This window comes from Callithrix jacchus, chromosome 12 (assembly GCF_049354715.1).
Source record: "Callithrix jacchus isolate 240 chromosome 12, calJac240_pri, whole genome shotgun sequence".
Classification (NCBI taxonomy): domain Eukaryota; kingdom Metazoa; phylum Chordata; class Mammalia; order Primates; family Cebidae; genus Callithrix; species Callithrix jacchus.
This window is the reverse complement of record NC_133513.1, coordinates 18,716,004-18,732,630: the sequence shown is the minus strand read 5'-3', so window position 1 is coordinate 18,732,630 and position 16,627 is coordinate 18,716,004. Positions and strand designations below refer to the sequence as shown.

The following is a 16,627-nucleotide window of genomic DNA, read 5'->3' as shown; positions in this document are numbered from 1 at the left end:
AAGTGAGGCTAATGGTAGTCTAGGCCTTACTTTCTTGTTGCAAGGATTCAATGAGATAACATATATAAATGGCTTAACACAGCTCTTGGGACATGCAAGACCCCATTATTAATGGTAGCTATGCCAAACCAGATCATCTATCAGTACAGTCCAATAGAACTTGTAGCAACAATGGAAACATTCTTCTGTGCTGTCCAATATGATAGCCATTAGCTACCTGTAGCTATTAAGCATTTGAAGTATGACCAGTGTGATTGTGGAACTTAATTTTCAGTTTATGGCTAGTGGCCACCATATTGCACAGCATACCACTCTAGACTGGAATCTTCATCCACTGGTTCTGGGGGTGGTGCTGTCCCAGGTGCTAAAATTCTAGATGTTCTGATCACTTGTTAGTTCCATGGGCAAAGGAAGCACTCCTTGGTAAATAACTTTGAGTAGCTTCCATATCACTAGACAACTGCTGTTCTGGGGCTTCTTGGAGAAGCTTGACATAGTCACAAAGAGTGAGCCATACGTCTTTCTTGCCCCTCTATAATTCCACATTCTCGTTATGATAATAGCTAGTACTTACTAAGCTCTTGCTCTGTGACGAAGTCCATTTTAGAGGTGTGTCTCACTTAATCTGCTTGAAATTCTATGAAGTAGACCCCATTACAATTCTCATTTTGGAGGAGTCTGTTTAGAGGTCCACAACTCATAGTGGTTGATCCTGGATTTGAATTCAAGTAGCCTGTTTGGAATCTGTGCTGTAACCACCAGCTAGACTCCCTCCTGGTACTAGGTTCCAAGTTTTAAACAACAGAAATGAACTCAACTTAACCAGTAAAGGGATTATTAGAAGATCCCCCAATAGCTCACAGAATCAAAGAGAAAATTAGACTTTAAAAATGGGGCAAAAAAATCAAGGGAAACTAAGTGGTCAAAATCATCTAAACTCACCCTTGGAAGAGTCCATTAAGAGTGCCTCCACCCCCGCTGCAGCTTGTTCTTTATGTCAGCAGCCCCAGATTCAAGGACCTAGAAAGAAACATATTAGCTGAACCTGGGTCTAAAAAGCCCACACTCTATCATCCAGAGATCCTGGGAAGCAAATTCTGGTCTTTTAGGTTCCATAGCAGAAGCAGCAGCAAAGTATCTCTTCAAGATCGGCTTTTAATGATTCCCTAAACGTAGCAAATGGGTTAGACGTTGAGCAGATAAAAAATTACAAACATTCACTACCCACTGCCCTTACCTACATCCTTATAAATGTTGTCATTAATAGTGTGTTTTTCTTTCCAGGCTACAAGGTATTGCTTCTAGCCAAGAAAGCATAATCAAAGTCCAGGCTCCACATCTGAGTATCTTTAAAACTTAACAGAAAGTATGATTTGGGAATTTTTAAAGAGGTTATTTGCCATGCTCCAATCATTTAAGTACTGCTTTCACAAGTTTCTGTCATATTGGTGCATCGCTGCATGATTATTTGCTTAATATTTCTCTTCAAACAAAATCTACATTTTACTTGATTCGTTTTAAAAGGAAACTTTATATTACTGCTGAGAACATGAGGTTAGCACACTAGCTAAATTTCGTCTCCTAATTGTCATTAAAATATACATAAAATTCTGAATGTTTTTTAAGTTTGTTCAGGAACCATCTAAAAGCATCCTCTGCTCCAGAGACACTGCTGTAATATAAATAACCACCTTGCAGTTTTCCATAAGGCTGCAGTGATGTGAGATGGATAGTGATGCCTGGAGAGAACAGAGGCGGCTCAATTTTTACCACCAGAATTCAGAGTCGGGGACCTCTGGGAAATCTACCTTAGCATTCTCTCTTTTTCCTTGTCTGACCTTAATCAAGTCCCATGGTTCTTTTGTCTCTTGGTCCACTCAACACCAGCACTTGAGTAACAAACATGTAATGTAACACAGCATCTGCTTGCATCGAAGACACACTGTCCTCTGCACTACCCAAAATACTATTTAGGATTCATATTTATTTCCTCCTAAGAAACAGAAATCAAAGTCTAGTTTCTCTTACACTTTCTGTGTACTGCTTTTATCCCAGACCCAACAGAGTGACAGGCTAACCAAATAAACACAAAATCAAGGAAACATGAGCCTTCAAAAAAGAGGAGGTGAGGAGCAAGGGGAGGTGGGGAAAAGAGGCAATTCTGTTCAGGAATAGACTCTTTTCTTTCCAGTTAAAGCAATGAGCACGTCTATTTACACAACATAGGTCCACCTAGGACTACCTTTGTCCTGCAAGGATATAAATACTGCATTAAAACTACTTTCTCTTTGCACAGAAAGTCCTGCAAACATACCTGCTGTGGATGCAAAGCAAAAAACCCAGCTGCAAGGAGAAAGGTTGGAGAAACCTGAGAAGGAAATGTTAGACATCTCTGCCCTGTACACAGATTTGCTCTCTCCTCGTCTTTCTCTTTCTCCTCGACTCCTCCTCTTCTCCCTTCTTCCCCTTCTCTTCTTCTTTCTCTTCCTTCTCCCTTTCCTTTTCTTCCTCTTTCTCCTTCTCCTTCTTCTCTCTCTCTCTCCTCCTCCTCATCTTCTCCTCTTTCCTACTTCTTCTGGAGGAGATGAGAGCCAGAATTCATGGACTGGAGAACCCTGGATCCCAGCAACAAAGACACTGTCTTGGAACAAGAGTTGCCATGCTGGTTTTCCTAAACTGAAGACACTGCTCTCCACATCTCTGATCTTCCACCCAAGAAGTGGGAAGGCCACAGGAAATTCTTTCAGAGCATTTAGCCCTAAGTTCCCCTGTTTAATATGGTTGACTGAATTCATTAATCAATTAATAAGTCACACTGCTCCAGACTAATACACATGCCAACGCAGCAAGAGACTGGAAAGACACAGGAGGAATGAAGAAAGGGAAGAGGCTTCCTCTGCAATACTGGAGTATTTACTCTGAGTGCAGTGTAAGTTCAGCAAACGTCTGCTTATTCCGAATATGAGCAACTTTCTCAGAGTAACCAGAAAGGTTTCTCAGAATTTTAAAAGAACAGTTGATGCTCTTAACCATAACATGCTCAGCCCTTATGAGATTTTGAAGTGCTCTCTGAATCAAAAGAAGATCTTTCCCCCCTAAGGAGTTTTACAATAAATTGGGTTCCAACTTTCTAAACATGAGCTGAAATTGTACGTTTTCCAGGGCAGTTCCCAGTCAAGCTGGATATTCTATTCACGAAATAACCCACTTCTCAACCATTCCAGGGCACGTGTGTCAAGGAGATGGGGAAAACAAGATGGAAACCATCATCCTGCGCTTATGCCAGGAAGGCTGTATTGTCGTTTAAAGAGCACTGATCTTTGAGTCTAGAAAACTGCGTGGAAACCCCAGCTCTTTGGGTTCCCAGAGGGGTGATTGTGCAAGCCTCTCAGAACCTCAGCACCCAATCTGCATAGTGAGAAAATCACTTTGTCTTTAGAAAGTGGCTGTGAGATTGAAATAAGAAAGAGTGTGTATGAGTGCTTTGAATGTCACAGAACAGTACTCAAAACTGAAGGAATAATTACTGTCATTTATAACAACACACTCTCAGCCTTGAGTTACCCTCTCATTCTTTCTTCTCTTTTTCCTTCTCTCTCTCCCTCCTGGGGAGCATAATAATGTCTGCGATAACTATTGCTTACGAAAATTACATCCATTAGGTCTCTTTACAGAATAAATTTCATTGAAATCCATTAAAATATTTTAGACAACATGCCTACCTTAAAGGTGTTGTTAATCGCGATTTTATTTCGAGATGTTAGTCTAAGGGAAACAAAGGCTTTAGACGTTTGGTACCACACTGGATTTTGTTAGACTTAGGGCACTCCTTTCAAACTGTCACCAAACAGAAAAACAGGGAAAGAAAGCTGGACAATCAGCAAATGCCTAGAAATTAATCCAAGGTCAAGATCTCTAATTTGTTTATAAAGGTGGTAATGAGTTGAGAAGGGAATGTTTTGTCCGAAATTAAGTATCCACACAAATGGCAAGTTTATACTCTGCTTAGTCTCAAGATATGAAAATGCCTTAAAAGTTTTTCAGATTATTTCTTGAATCTTTAGGAAACGAGCCTCTAATTGGATGGATGGATGGATGGATGGATGGATGGATGGATGGATGGTTGGATATATAGATAAATTAGACAGATATTAGACAGAAATAGATAAGATAGGCAGACAGACAGACAGATAGGCAGACAGGCTGGGTGTAGTGGCTTACACCTGTAATCCAAGCACTTTGTGGGGCCTAGATGGGGGGTCACTTAAGGTCAGGAGTTCAAGACCAGCCTGACAAACATGGTAAAACCCCATCTCCACTAAAAATACAAAAATTACCTGGGCATGGTGGTACGTGCCTGTAATCCCAGCTACTTGGGAGGCTGAGGCATGAGAATCACTTGATCATGGGAGGCAGAGGTTGCAGTGAAACAAGATTGTGTCACTGCATTCAAGCCTGGGTGACAGAGTGAGACTCTGTTGCAAAAAAGATAGATAGGTAGACAGATAGATAGACAGACAGACAGACAGACAGACAGACAGACAGATAGATAGACAGACAATAGATATCAGTAAATAGATACAGAAATAAATTCAGATGTAAAGATGAATACATAGATGAATTAAATTCAGATAGAGTATTTCTCCTGTCCATTAGGGCGTGTAAAACAGAGACTTAAGAAAAATATGCAATATGGCTGAAGGAAACCAAAACAATCATCTTATCCCACCTTCTCATTTTTAAAAGGTAAAGCACTGAAAAGGGGATGAACTTACCCCAGCACACAAACCCAGTACTGCAACTGTTACTGCTAACAGCTGATGTGCGTTAGACACCTACTGCACACCAGGTTTTGCACTAAGCTGTCGGAGTGTGATATCTCATGTAATCTTCCCAGGACAGTCGGATTGCTGGTCTTACTAATTAGAAAACTGAAACTCAGAGGGGGGAAGCAATTTGTCCCAGGTCACTCAACCGATGAGATGTACAGACAGACTTGAAACTGGAAGAATACACTAAGCTACCTGAACCCAGAACTCCTGGTTTCCAGTGCAGTACAAGGTCCCTTTATATATTTCGACCTGAAATTTTAACCTAAAATATTGCTTTCCTTCCACCGGTAATTGGAAATTCACTTTTGTAAATGAACTTACGAAAAAATAATTACCTTCCCAAATTGCACATTCCCTTTTTTCTAGTGAAAGCTACTGCACGCACTGAGGACTCGTTCAGCTGGGGCTGGGCTGCCCCATAAATAAGTCATGCCTGGGTTGACCTGTGTGGCTGTCACTGTATATATAATAGAAGCGCCAGTGTCAGGGAGCAGCCAACACTCACCTCCTTGAGCACATGTTTCCAAATTGCCCTTGACAGGTTATGAGCAGAGCATTTCAAAGGGATGCATTAAATACAGCACAAGTGCTTTGAGAGTCTGCCTTTCTACATCCTGGGGCTGGCACTTTGATTTCTTCCAATTCCATTTGGTTTTCCCCTTCCTACCAGAAGGAAGGAAGCTGAGAGCAACTCCTGGGGCAGCTGGTCTGGCTGCAGGGTTACTCTCCTAGCCTCTGAATATTAGAACAGAACTACGAATTGATGAGGTACCTGGTATCTGAGGCTAAGAAATATGGGTTTAAATCCTGGCTCAACCATTTACTAGGCACATGGCCTTCAGCAAGTTTTTTGGCCTCTGACTTTTCCAACTATAAATAGAAATAATAGCCCTCTCCTCCAGAAGGTTATAGTGGGGATGAAATAAGCTTCTTAATAATAGTTAATATTTATTCAGTACTCATTATGTATCAAACACTTCGCTAAGCACTGAACATGGGTGGGTTACTTATATAATTCTCATAAAGAAATAGGCAAGATTGTTATCTCCATGTCACAGATGAGGAAACTGAGGCACAGAGCGTTTCTATAACTGCCCCATTGTCTCATAGCAGGCTTTGCACCAGGTAGTCTGGCTCCAAACTAAACCTGCTTAGTGACCACACCATGAGCAGAGAGTGCCTGACACATAGTAGGTGCTCAATAAGTTTTAAGGATTTTTTTTGTCACTGAGTTGCCTTGTGCTTGCTCACTATTCAGAAAGAACTGTTGACAGTGTCTTGGGGAAGAATAACACAATTAGCATTTACTGAACCTCAGCTGTGAGCCAGGTGCGTTACTTGTATTTTCTTATTTAATCATCACAATTCCATGCTAGTCCTATTATTGCCATTGCCTGGATGGGGAAGCTGAGGCACCAGAAGGACAAGGACTCTCCCAAGGCAAATAGAAGAGCCAGATAGCCTAAGTCTAAGTCTATCCAACTTCAAAGTTCACACCACACTGACAATCTAGGTAAACCCTTGATACTTATATCATCTAAATTGAACAGACCATTTCTGCCTCCCTACCTGAACCATGGTCCAGTCAGAGCTTCTCAAAGTTTACTGTGCACACAGATCATTGGGGCATCTTGTTAAATGCAGGTTCTCATTCAGCAGGCCTGGTGGGAGCTAAGATTCTGCATTTCTAACAAGCACCCAGGTAGACAACACTTTGAACATCGAGGATGTAAGAGCGTCCTTCAGCCCTTTCCATGTTTTCTCACTCTTTGCCACTTAAAACTCAAGAGGTGTCTCTGAGGCTGGGGACTGAGACTGGAAATAAGTTCCACCTTCTTCAGCTCTGTGGAGTCAGATTTTCCAAATCACCCCTTTCCCCACCAATATCATCCTCACCACCAATGTCACCATCACACACACACATGCACACACCAGAGGCCCTCTCCAGCTCTCTTGAATTTTTATGTCTTTTTGACATGTGCTTATTATGCACATTTCATATTAAATCACTCTAATGACAAAAGAAAATTCAAATTGTCACTAAGCATATTTAACTCCAAAGAAGAATTCTACCATAAGGCTAAATGCGGCAATACCAGCAATTTACGACTGAATAATGACTTAAGTAATGATAATGAGCCTGATGACATTTGGTTGTGCATGGTTAAATCTTTCGTAAAATAGTCCCTTTCCACTCTTGAATTTAAACCTAGTGAACTATTTAAAAGGTTCTTCATAAAGCTCTCTAACCAGCCCACAATTTTATAGCTGTGGTTCTTTCCTGTCCAGCCTCACCTCCCGATTTCTTTCCTCCAATACCGCGTTTTCCCAGTTTTGCTGGATTTTCAGACCTTTGATCATGCCTACTCAAGGCCTCGGACCATGTTCTTCCCTCTTCCTGGATTCTCTCCTCCCCTCTGTAATTCCCTGGAGATCTCTGTCTCCAAGCCCAGAGTTTCCTTCCATAGAGAAGGTTTTGTGGTCAAGATACACTCAAGGGCTCTGCTCTCCCCTACAAGATGTTGACTTCATATCCTACTTTCTCTAGTAAATCAACCCCTACGTAGAATAAGAATAATAACCCTCTCTGCCAGAAGGTTGCAGTGAGGAGGTTAATCATAGGTAATGTTTATTCAGTGCTCATTATACACACAACACTTCACTAAGCACTTGTACGCTTGTATCACTCTTATAATTCTCACAAATTATAGAATACCTATGTGTAGCATATGTGTAACATAATCCCATATGGTATATGTAGTATATGTATATTATATAGCCACACACACAAATGTATATACATACACATATACATACACACATGTACATGTATGTATGTGTATCCTGCATATATACACATACACACGTGTATACACACATACATCTGCACATGTATACCATGTGTGTATGTGTATGTCTGTATATATGAATGCATAGGTATACATGTGCAGATGTATGTGTGTACATGTGCACATGTACATATACATGCATATATGTCCATGTTTGTGTGTATATGTGTGGTCATGTATATGCCTATATGTGCATGTCTACCTATATACATGTGTATGTGTATTACATATATGTATACATGTGTGTATGTATGTGTTCTGTGTGTGTGTGCATGTGTACAATATATATATGTAATGTGTGTAATATAGAACCCATATATGTATACATAATCTCATATAACCTCATGTCACATATGAGGAAATTGAGGCATAGAGAGAGGTTATAACTGAGGCATAGAGAGACAACTGACCCATTGTCTCACAGCAGGCTTTGCAGCAAGAAGGCAGAGGAGACATTAGGAAGGACCCGTTTGGGCATATGTTTCAGAAGTGCAAGAAGCATCAGTCAATGTGGTCCTTGAAGGAGACTTGCCAGCAGCATAAAAAACTAAAATGAAGAGGAGAATAACAGAGTGAGAGGGGAAGAAGGAAAATGAGGGAATCCCTGACCTTAACACCAAGCCTGCTATTCTCCCCAGATCGTCCCACTTAATCCTTCCATCATTGATGATGGAAGTCCTTTGGATGATAAAATCACAAAGTAGCAAAGTGGCTCATCTGACAGACAGAGAAATGAAGGACCAGAGTGGGTGAGTAACACAGCCAGATGCCCTGTGTGTGGCCACCCCTGCCTTTTTACCCTATGATACCATCCAGATAACACTCTGAAGGACTGTGAGGCAGAGAAACATTACAGATTCCGCCACAGAGCCTCAGTTCACTCCAATCCCTTTAATAGGTCTTGCTCAGACAACCCTGTAAAGCTGCAGAATATGGTTTCTCTTCTTTGATACTAGAAGTGTCAGGAGCCTCCCTGGCCATTTATTTGATGGAGAGGTTGCTAAATGTTACAGCAAATGGCCGTATCAAACTGGTTAATGGCTGAGTATTGGTGTAGGCTGAAACCCTAAGACCTCACCAACCAGAAAGGAAAGTTTCCTGGCCTCCAGACCATGCTGTACATGAATACCTGTAACAAAAAAGCCATGTGATGCTATGGACTCTGTCCCCGGAGTGAAGGGGTATTCTATCTTAGCCTTGTTTCTGCTGCTAACTTGCGTAGCCTTGAGGATATCATCTACTTTCTCTGGGATGATTTTACAAAAAGAAAAAAGAGGCTAAAATAAAGGGTGCATTTACTTCTAAAGTCTCATGTTTACTGCTGTGTAACAACCACAAAATCCCAGTGGGTGCCACAGTAAGAATTTATGTAGCTCATGCATCTACAGTTGTTTTGATGCAGGCTTAGCTGGCCTGGCTGATTCCATCTAGGCTTGGCTGGAGTGGCTGGCTCTGCCTCGTATGTGTCTCATCCTCTTCCAGCTCTGAAAGACAATCCCAGGTAGATGCATCTCATGATGATGACAGTGATACAGAGAGCAGGCAGAAACATATGAGGCCCACTCCCTGTGTCCATGTGTTCTCATTGTTCAGCACCCACTTATGAGAGAACATGCAGTGTTCGGTTTTCTGTTTTTGTGTCAGTTTGCTGAGAATGATGGTTTCCAGCTTCATTCATATTCCTGCAAAGGTCATGAGCTCATCCTTTTTTATGGCTGCATAGTATTCCATGGCGTATATGTGCCACATTTTCTTTATCCAGTCTATCACTGATGGGCATTTGGGGGTGGGAGGCTAGGGAGGAATAGCATTAGGAGAAATACCTAATGTAGATGATGGGGTGATGGATGCAGCAAATTGCCATGGCGCATGTATACCTATGTAACAAACCTGCATGTTCTGCATAAGTACCCAAGAACTTAAAGTATAATAAATAAACGTTTTTAAAAAAGAAACATGTGAGACCCCTTACGGCTCAGCTCAGAACTGGAACACTGTAACTCTTATTTTATTCTACTGGCCAATAAATAACACATGGCCAAGCCCTAAGTGAAAGGTCAGGGAAATATACTCCAGTCTCTTGGTGCAAGGAACTATAAAGTCATGGGATGGGGCACGCACAGGGCCAGTGAATTAATCCACCTGTTCTCTTGAACAGGAAACATGGGTCTCCTCCACTGGGCCAGTTTCCTCACTGTTCCCCCATTATGTTTTTATTACATTGTACCTCTGATTCCCCACCTGGAATCACTCCCCCATCCACCCATCGAAACTGTGTTTATTCCATAAGACCCAGGCCAACAGCCCCCTCCACCATCAAAGCTTCTCCAGACCCACAGTTGGCCACTTGAACTGTTCCAATCCTCTGGCTTGGGGATAGGTGCCTCCTATCTCTCTAGCCAGCTAGCAGCTGACTCCTAGAAGACCACATGCGATACGTCTCACCAAGTGGCCCTCACTGGTAGATGAAGCTGTCTGTGAAGTGGGTGTGGCATTGGTGATCAGGTTTCCTAACAAGGGAGGGAAACATTGACTCTCTTCCGTAACTGCCCTGCCTAGGTTAAAACCTTGGGGGCTGAATGATAGCATTTCCCCTTCTGGGTTCACTGAGTCAGAACCACCCATCTGTCTACTGCTAAGGGTGCTGCACTGTGTCATGTTAGCCCAGGGCAGCCCTACTTGAATGCAAATCTCACCTGCCCCCTTCACCTTGTACAAAGACCTTTGATCCTCCCTAGAGCCCACACCTAGCCCATGTACTAGGGCAGAAAAGCAAACATCACAGTGAAATGGGAGAGTTCCTTTATCCCTCCCACAGGGCAGGTGACAGGGGTGTGGCTCACTCCTTTGGTCACCCGACACTCAAACCCCTAGGGGAGCAGGCAGATAGGCAGATGCAGAGGCCATGGGGAGCACTTCTGAGTGATCTTCTGTACTCAGTCTTCAGATTCTAATGCTAATTTCCAAGTGAATGCCCTTACAGACACAGCCAGAAATAGTATTTTATCAGCTAACTGGGGACCCCTTAGCCCAGGGATGTGATAAACCAACCCCATAAATTGATTTCTATGTCCACGTATTACATTGACACATATTACAGCTGGCTTTAGGGTTATCAGAAGTCAATCATAAAATACAAGTCAATGGACCCATTTTCTGCCATAGTGCCCAATGGATGACTTTTCCTTCTCCCCACCACTCTCTGCATCTCCCTTAGCCTTTTGGATTTTCAAGGTCTCACTGACCTCTGCTACAGGACCAGGCCTGGTGGGTCACAAAATAAACACAGTCAGAACCTATGTTGGAACCCATATAGGTTCCTTCTCACCCTCCAGGTCCAATCACTCAAAGTCTGGTCTTAACCACTTATTTTTCCAAAGTCAGAAGCAGCCCCGGCCAGCCTCCTGCCTGCTGGTCTATAGATCCTTTCCCTTCTTCATGTTAAGTGCCCAGGGAGCATTTTGTACACCCCTCTCAGCAGCGGCTGCAGCAGAGACTGTAAACCTGTATGCAGAATTCATCAGCTTCGCCACAGGTCCTGGTGCTCACCCTCCTCAGCACTCTTGTTTCTGAGAGGCATCTGTGGGCCTCTGGCCAAGTCAACAGAGAAAGAGTCCAGCATGCCCTGATACCCAGCCATGGCTCCAGTGGCCACCTGGAGCACACCAAAGTGGGCTCCTGACTTTGTAGGCACGAAGTAGAGCCTGATGGATGCATGTGAGGCCTGGCCGTGCCACCTCTGCTCAGAGTATAATTTAACAGATTTTTTTTCCATACTGCTCTGGGAAGCAGGGGCCTATAGAGAATTGGTAATTGGCATCCTAAGTCCAAGCATGCTCTGATCTCTGCAGCACCTTGTTGCTCTAATTGCTTAGAGACCCATTTTCCTATCTCAAGACCAGGGGCCAGAGACTTTGCAATAACCCGAAGGCAACAGATATTAAACTGTCTCATTGCCTCTGCTCTGAACAGAATAAAGTTCTCATTGTCAGCCATAGTGGCAGGGCAGGACAATTCTAGGGATATCCAGAATCTAAGAAGTTTCTTCCAGTAAGTCAGGGCCTGTGGGAGAAGGGATTCCACAGGGTCACCCCCATGTGGAATAGACTGACTTGGGAGGTTGTGCAAATTCGTGGCTTTCAAATTGATCATCCATCAAACCGGAAACCTGGGCATAATCCACAGTTCTCTTTCTTTCCCTCACACCCTATCAATCAGCAAGTCCCGACAATGTTACCTGCTAAGTAGATCTTGAATCTGTCATACCCTGTCTCCTTATTCCCACAACCTCCATCTCTCACCGAGTCTATTTTCTGAACTCCTCTTCCCAGTGTGAGCCTCCAGTCCTCTGAACCAGGGATCAGCAAGTACAGCTCATGGGAGGACAGGACCAAATCTGGGCCTTTGCCTGTTTGTCTTATAAATAAAGTTTATTGGAATGCAACCATGCCAATTTGCTAACATACTGTCTACAGGGTTCTATGCCACAACAGCAGAACCAAGTAGCTGCAAAACAGATGAAGCTCATGGAGCCTGTGAAGTCAAAAACTACATATACTCTCTGGCCCTTTAAAAAAATATTCACTGCTTCCTGCTCTAAACCACTACCAGTTAAGAAAACTCATCACTCATTCCTCCTGCCAACTAATAAAATCTGAAATTCCTTGCCACACATCCCGCATTCTTTATGAATGGGTTCTTAGCTAGTTCTAGAATTACAACTTAGTGGGAAACAGACTATGTCTACTTCATATATTTCTATTGTGGTCCAAACGGGTTTTAAATACTAAATGAGTTGCCAACATTTTTATAGAATGATAAGACTATACTTAAAAATTCATATTGATGTTGGGAGGCTGAGGCAGGTGGATCACGAGGTCAAGAGATCGAGACCATCCTGGTAAACATGGTGAAACCCCGTCTCTACTAAAAATATAAAAAATTAGCTGGGCACGGTGGCTCATGCCTGTAATCCCAGCTACTCAGGAGGCTGAGGCAGGAGAATTGCCTGAACCCAGGAGGCGGAGGTTGTGGTGAGCTGAGATCGCGCCATTGCACTCCAGCCTGGGTAACAAGAGCAAAACTCCGTCTCAAAAAAAAAAAAAAAAAATTCATATTGATGACTGACCTTGAAGAACAGGAAATTCTGGCAACACCTGGCCTTCACTGACAGTGAGCAGCCAGAATCAATGTGCGTTCACCCACTTTAGATAAAGCCTCAGACTCCACCTCTCCCTACTGTCCTACACCTGCCCTGCTTCACTTGTACAAGCATATGAGTTAGAAAAGCCCTGCTCGTCCTTCTTTCTCTGCCAATCGACCCTCTTCCTAGAACTGTTTTCCTATAGTTATGCTGCAAGACAGAGTCCCCAGAGAAGCCACGCTCCATCCCACCTCCATATTTTTATGCACACTAACATCTTGTATTAGTTTGCTGGGGCTGCTATAACAAGCATCAAAGACTTGCTGACTTAAACAACAGAAATATGTTTTCTCACAGTTCTGGAGGCTGGAAGTCCAAGATTAAGGTGACAGTAGGGTTGGCTCTTCTGAGGCCTCTCTCTTGGGCTTGTAGATGGCCATCTTCTTGTGTCTTTATGTGCCCTTCCGTGTGTGTGTGTGTGTGTGTGTGTGTGTGTGTCTAATCTCCCCTTCTTACAAGGACACAAATCCTATGCCATTAGAGTCTACCCCAATGAACTTATTCAACTCTAAGAAGCTCTTCAAGAACCTATCTCCAAAAACAGACACAATCTTAAATACTAGAGGTTAGAGTTAGAGCTTCAACATTTGGTGGGGAGACTCATAATATCCCCCCTCCATGTGTGCCATTCCCTACTGTATTTACCTAAAAAATATGCATTCTTGCTCTAAGAATCAGACCATGCACAGCCTTCTCCAGCAGCCCCCGCTGGGTTGGTTTTCTATCCGATGTTTCTTTGTAACTTACACACACCTTCACCAGAGAACTATCACCTTGTACTTTAATGATTTATATTCTCCCTTTCTTCCACTACACTGTGAGCTTCTAGGTGGTAGTAACTATACATATTTTTTTATCCCCGTTTGTTCAATAAATATCCACTGGGGGCCTGCCATGTGCTAGGCACTGTTAAGGTTACTGAAGATTCAGCAATAAACAAGACAGGCAAGGTCCCTGCCTATATGGGGCTCACATTCTAGTAAGGGAAAGGAGCAGTAAATAAGTCAAAAAGCAATAAGGATAAATTGCAAACATTATACTTAATCCATTGCAGGTGTTCAAAAAGCCTTGAACCAAATGCTATGGGGAGAATGCATTCATCTGGGAAGGATGAGAGAAGAGGGGTCTAAACCCCTGAGAACATTTTCAAACCTGAAATTTTGTGATTCTTTTTTCACTCTGAGTCACTGAGGCAGCTATTACACAGAAGGGCAAAGAAGGCTCCCCTCGTCCTGGAAGCTCATGTCACTTAACGATCTGGAACCCTGGGTCACTGCATCCCTACATCTGTCCTTGAATCAGGAGACCTCTCAGCATCCCTGAGAAGAGACAGACAACCAAGATAAAACCTACCAAATGTCTCCCATCCCACTGCCTCAGAATTCCCATAGCCAAGGTCTGTCTTCCAGTGGCCAAGCCTAGAGATGAGATATATTTTCCTACGTCCATTTTTTGGATAAATTTATGGGGCAGTGGGGAACGAGGTGAGGGCAGGTGACTAGGTCTAAGGAGGCTCATACTGTGTAAATGACACCCATTTTGGGTGCATCACAGCCCATATCAGCCTCTGAGGAAGAGAAGGACCATTTCTGGAAATTCTCTAGTAATAATGAGGCATGATATCAGCCACACTGGGATCCACACTCTGCTAAAAGCACAAAGCCTGCGGGAGCTCAGCATGGCCACACTAATGTCCATTCCCTTCCTATCTGTTGTCCATGATTTAAAAAAAAAAAAAACAAGTGCTATTAGGGTACCAGTGTATAAACCTCCTATTATGGAAAGTGTTAAATGGATTAAAATGTAGAAACAAAATTCATCCATGGAACTCTGTGTCCTCACATATTTATTCATATAAAATTTAGAATCCTTTTTGTCACATTAAAAATTTACATTAAATTTATAACTTAATGTTAAATTTATAGATTAATCTAGTGGGAGGTGGCTTAGGAATCCCAAGCATATCATTCTAAAATAAATTGAATGGTCTTTTAAAACACTCGATACACTTTTATAAATATATTCCAGTATGTCCTGCATGTCAATTACTTTCTGCTGGGTGGTTTCTATTACTTGGTAACTAGGCTCAATGAAATCTTTCTAAATGATAATATTTCCTACCTGATTACTGTTGATTAAAAAAATTCAGCCAAACAACTAAACTTATTACTTCTGTAAGTTTTTAGTTGGTTCTATGAGATTTTCTATATAGATATTCTTACCATTTTAAGAAATGATTATTTTCCCATGTTGATTCCAATACTTATTCCTAGTCCATTTTCCTCTATAATGGCCTCGGTGAACAATTATGAATAAACAATGACAAAGAGATCAGTTTGTTCCCACATTTGACAGAAAGGTCTTTAGTGGGGCCGGGCTCGGTGATTCATGCCTGTAATCCCAGCACTGTGGGAAGCCAAGGCTGGTGGATCAACTGAGGTTGGGAGTTCAAGACCAGCCTGGCCAACACGGTGAAACCCCGTCTCCACTAAAAATGCCAAATTAGCAGGTCATGGTGGCACCCACCTGTAGTCCCAGCTACTCGGGAGGCTGAAGCAGGAGAATCGCTTGAACTCAGGAGGCAGAGGTTGCAATGAGTTGAGATCGCACCATTGCACTCCAACCTGGGCAGCAAGAGTGAAACTCCGACTAAAAAAAAACGCTTTTAGTGTCTCCCTGTATCAACAGGTAGAATGTTGGTTGGCTCTCAGTTCAGTTTAGATTATGTTTTGGTTATGTTTTTAAAAATTACAACTTAAGCCTTTCTGTTATCAGTGATCGATGTCAGATTTCATCAAGTATTGTAGGTGCCTATTGAGATGATCGAAGACTTACAAAATACTTTCTTCTATGCTACAGATTTTCAAAATCCTTTATTTCCCAACATGTTACAGGACCAACATGTTACAGGTGGAGTTATTTGATCAAAGATATGAGCATTTGAACATCTTTATGTGTTTTGTTAAACTGCATTTGCAAAGATGAGGTCAATTGACACCTCGGCCCCAGCAGTGGATTAAAATGCCTATTATATGAACTCTCAGTAGCATTATGTTTTTATAACATAAAATCTCTGTTAATTTATACGGCTACTGAATGTTAGATACAAAATATATAAGGTATACCACCTCTTTCTTATCCTCTTACTGCACTCCTTAAAAAGTAATTGTAGGTTCTCAGGTTTATGTTACCTGCTGATATTTTCTAGATTTTAACACAGTTCCTCTGGAAGAGCTCTAATGGAATATCTGGAAATATTTTGGGGTCACATAACTCTAATATTGAGAAAAAGCTATTGGATTAGGGCCCACCCCAATGACCTCACTGAACCCTTTGGAGCTCTGTAAGGACCCTGAAGACAGATTCTTAGATACTAGGGGTTAGAACTTCAACACAGGAATTTAAAGGGGAGAGACACCCTTCAGTTCGTAACACCCGTTTTCCAGGAATGTCCTTCCCTCCCTTATTCACCTGACAAATACTCATTCATTCATTCCTAAACATCATATCGCACATAGCCCTCTTTGATAACCAGAGAAGCCACCTTTCTCTGACAGCCACATTTTCTTCCCAGAAAAATGTGCATACATGCAAATTTTTTTTCATTGCTTTCAGAAGACTCCAGTATCTAGCAGGAGTGTCACAGACCCACAAAGAAGAAATGTGGCCTATTTTACTACCCCTCTTTCACAGATAACAAAGCTAAAGCCAGCCGGGCGCAGTGGCTCATGCCTGTAATCCCG

The 16,627-nt window shown here is 42.4% G+C and overlaps 1 long non-coding RNA gene across 4 annotated transcripts in view; it reads right to left on the bottom strand.

Moving 5' to 3' along the window:
- The window catches only part of LOC108594056 (uncharacterized), a 533,185-nt gene that overhangs the window by 351,598 nt on the left and 164,960 nt on the right, over positions 1-16,627 (bottom strand). For all 4 annotated transcript variants that reach the window (XR_013524691.1, XR_013524692.1, XR_013524694.1 and 1 more), the window contains one exon: positions 943-1,020. This is a non-coding gene — a long non-coding RNA (uncharacterized LOC108594056). The remainder of the gene's footprint in view (positions 1-942; positions 1,021-16,627) is intronic.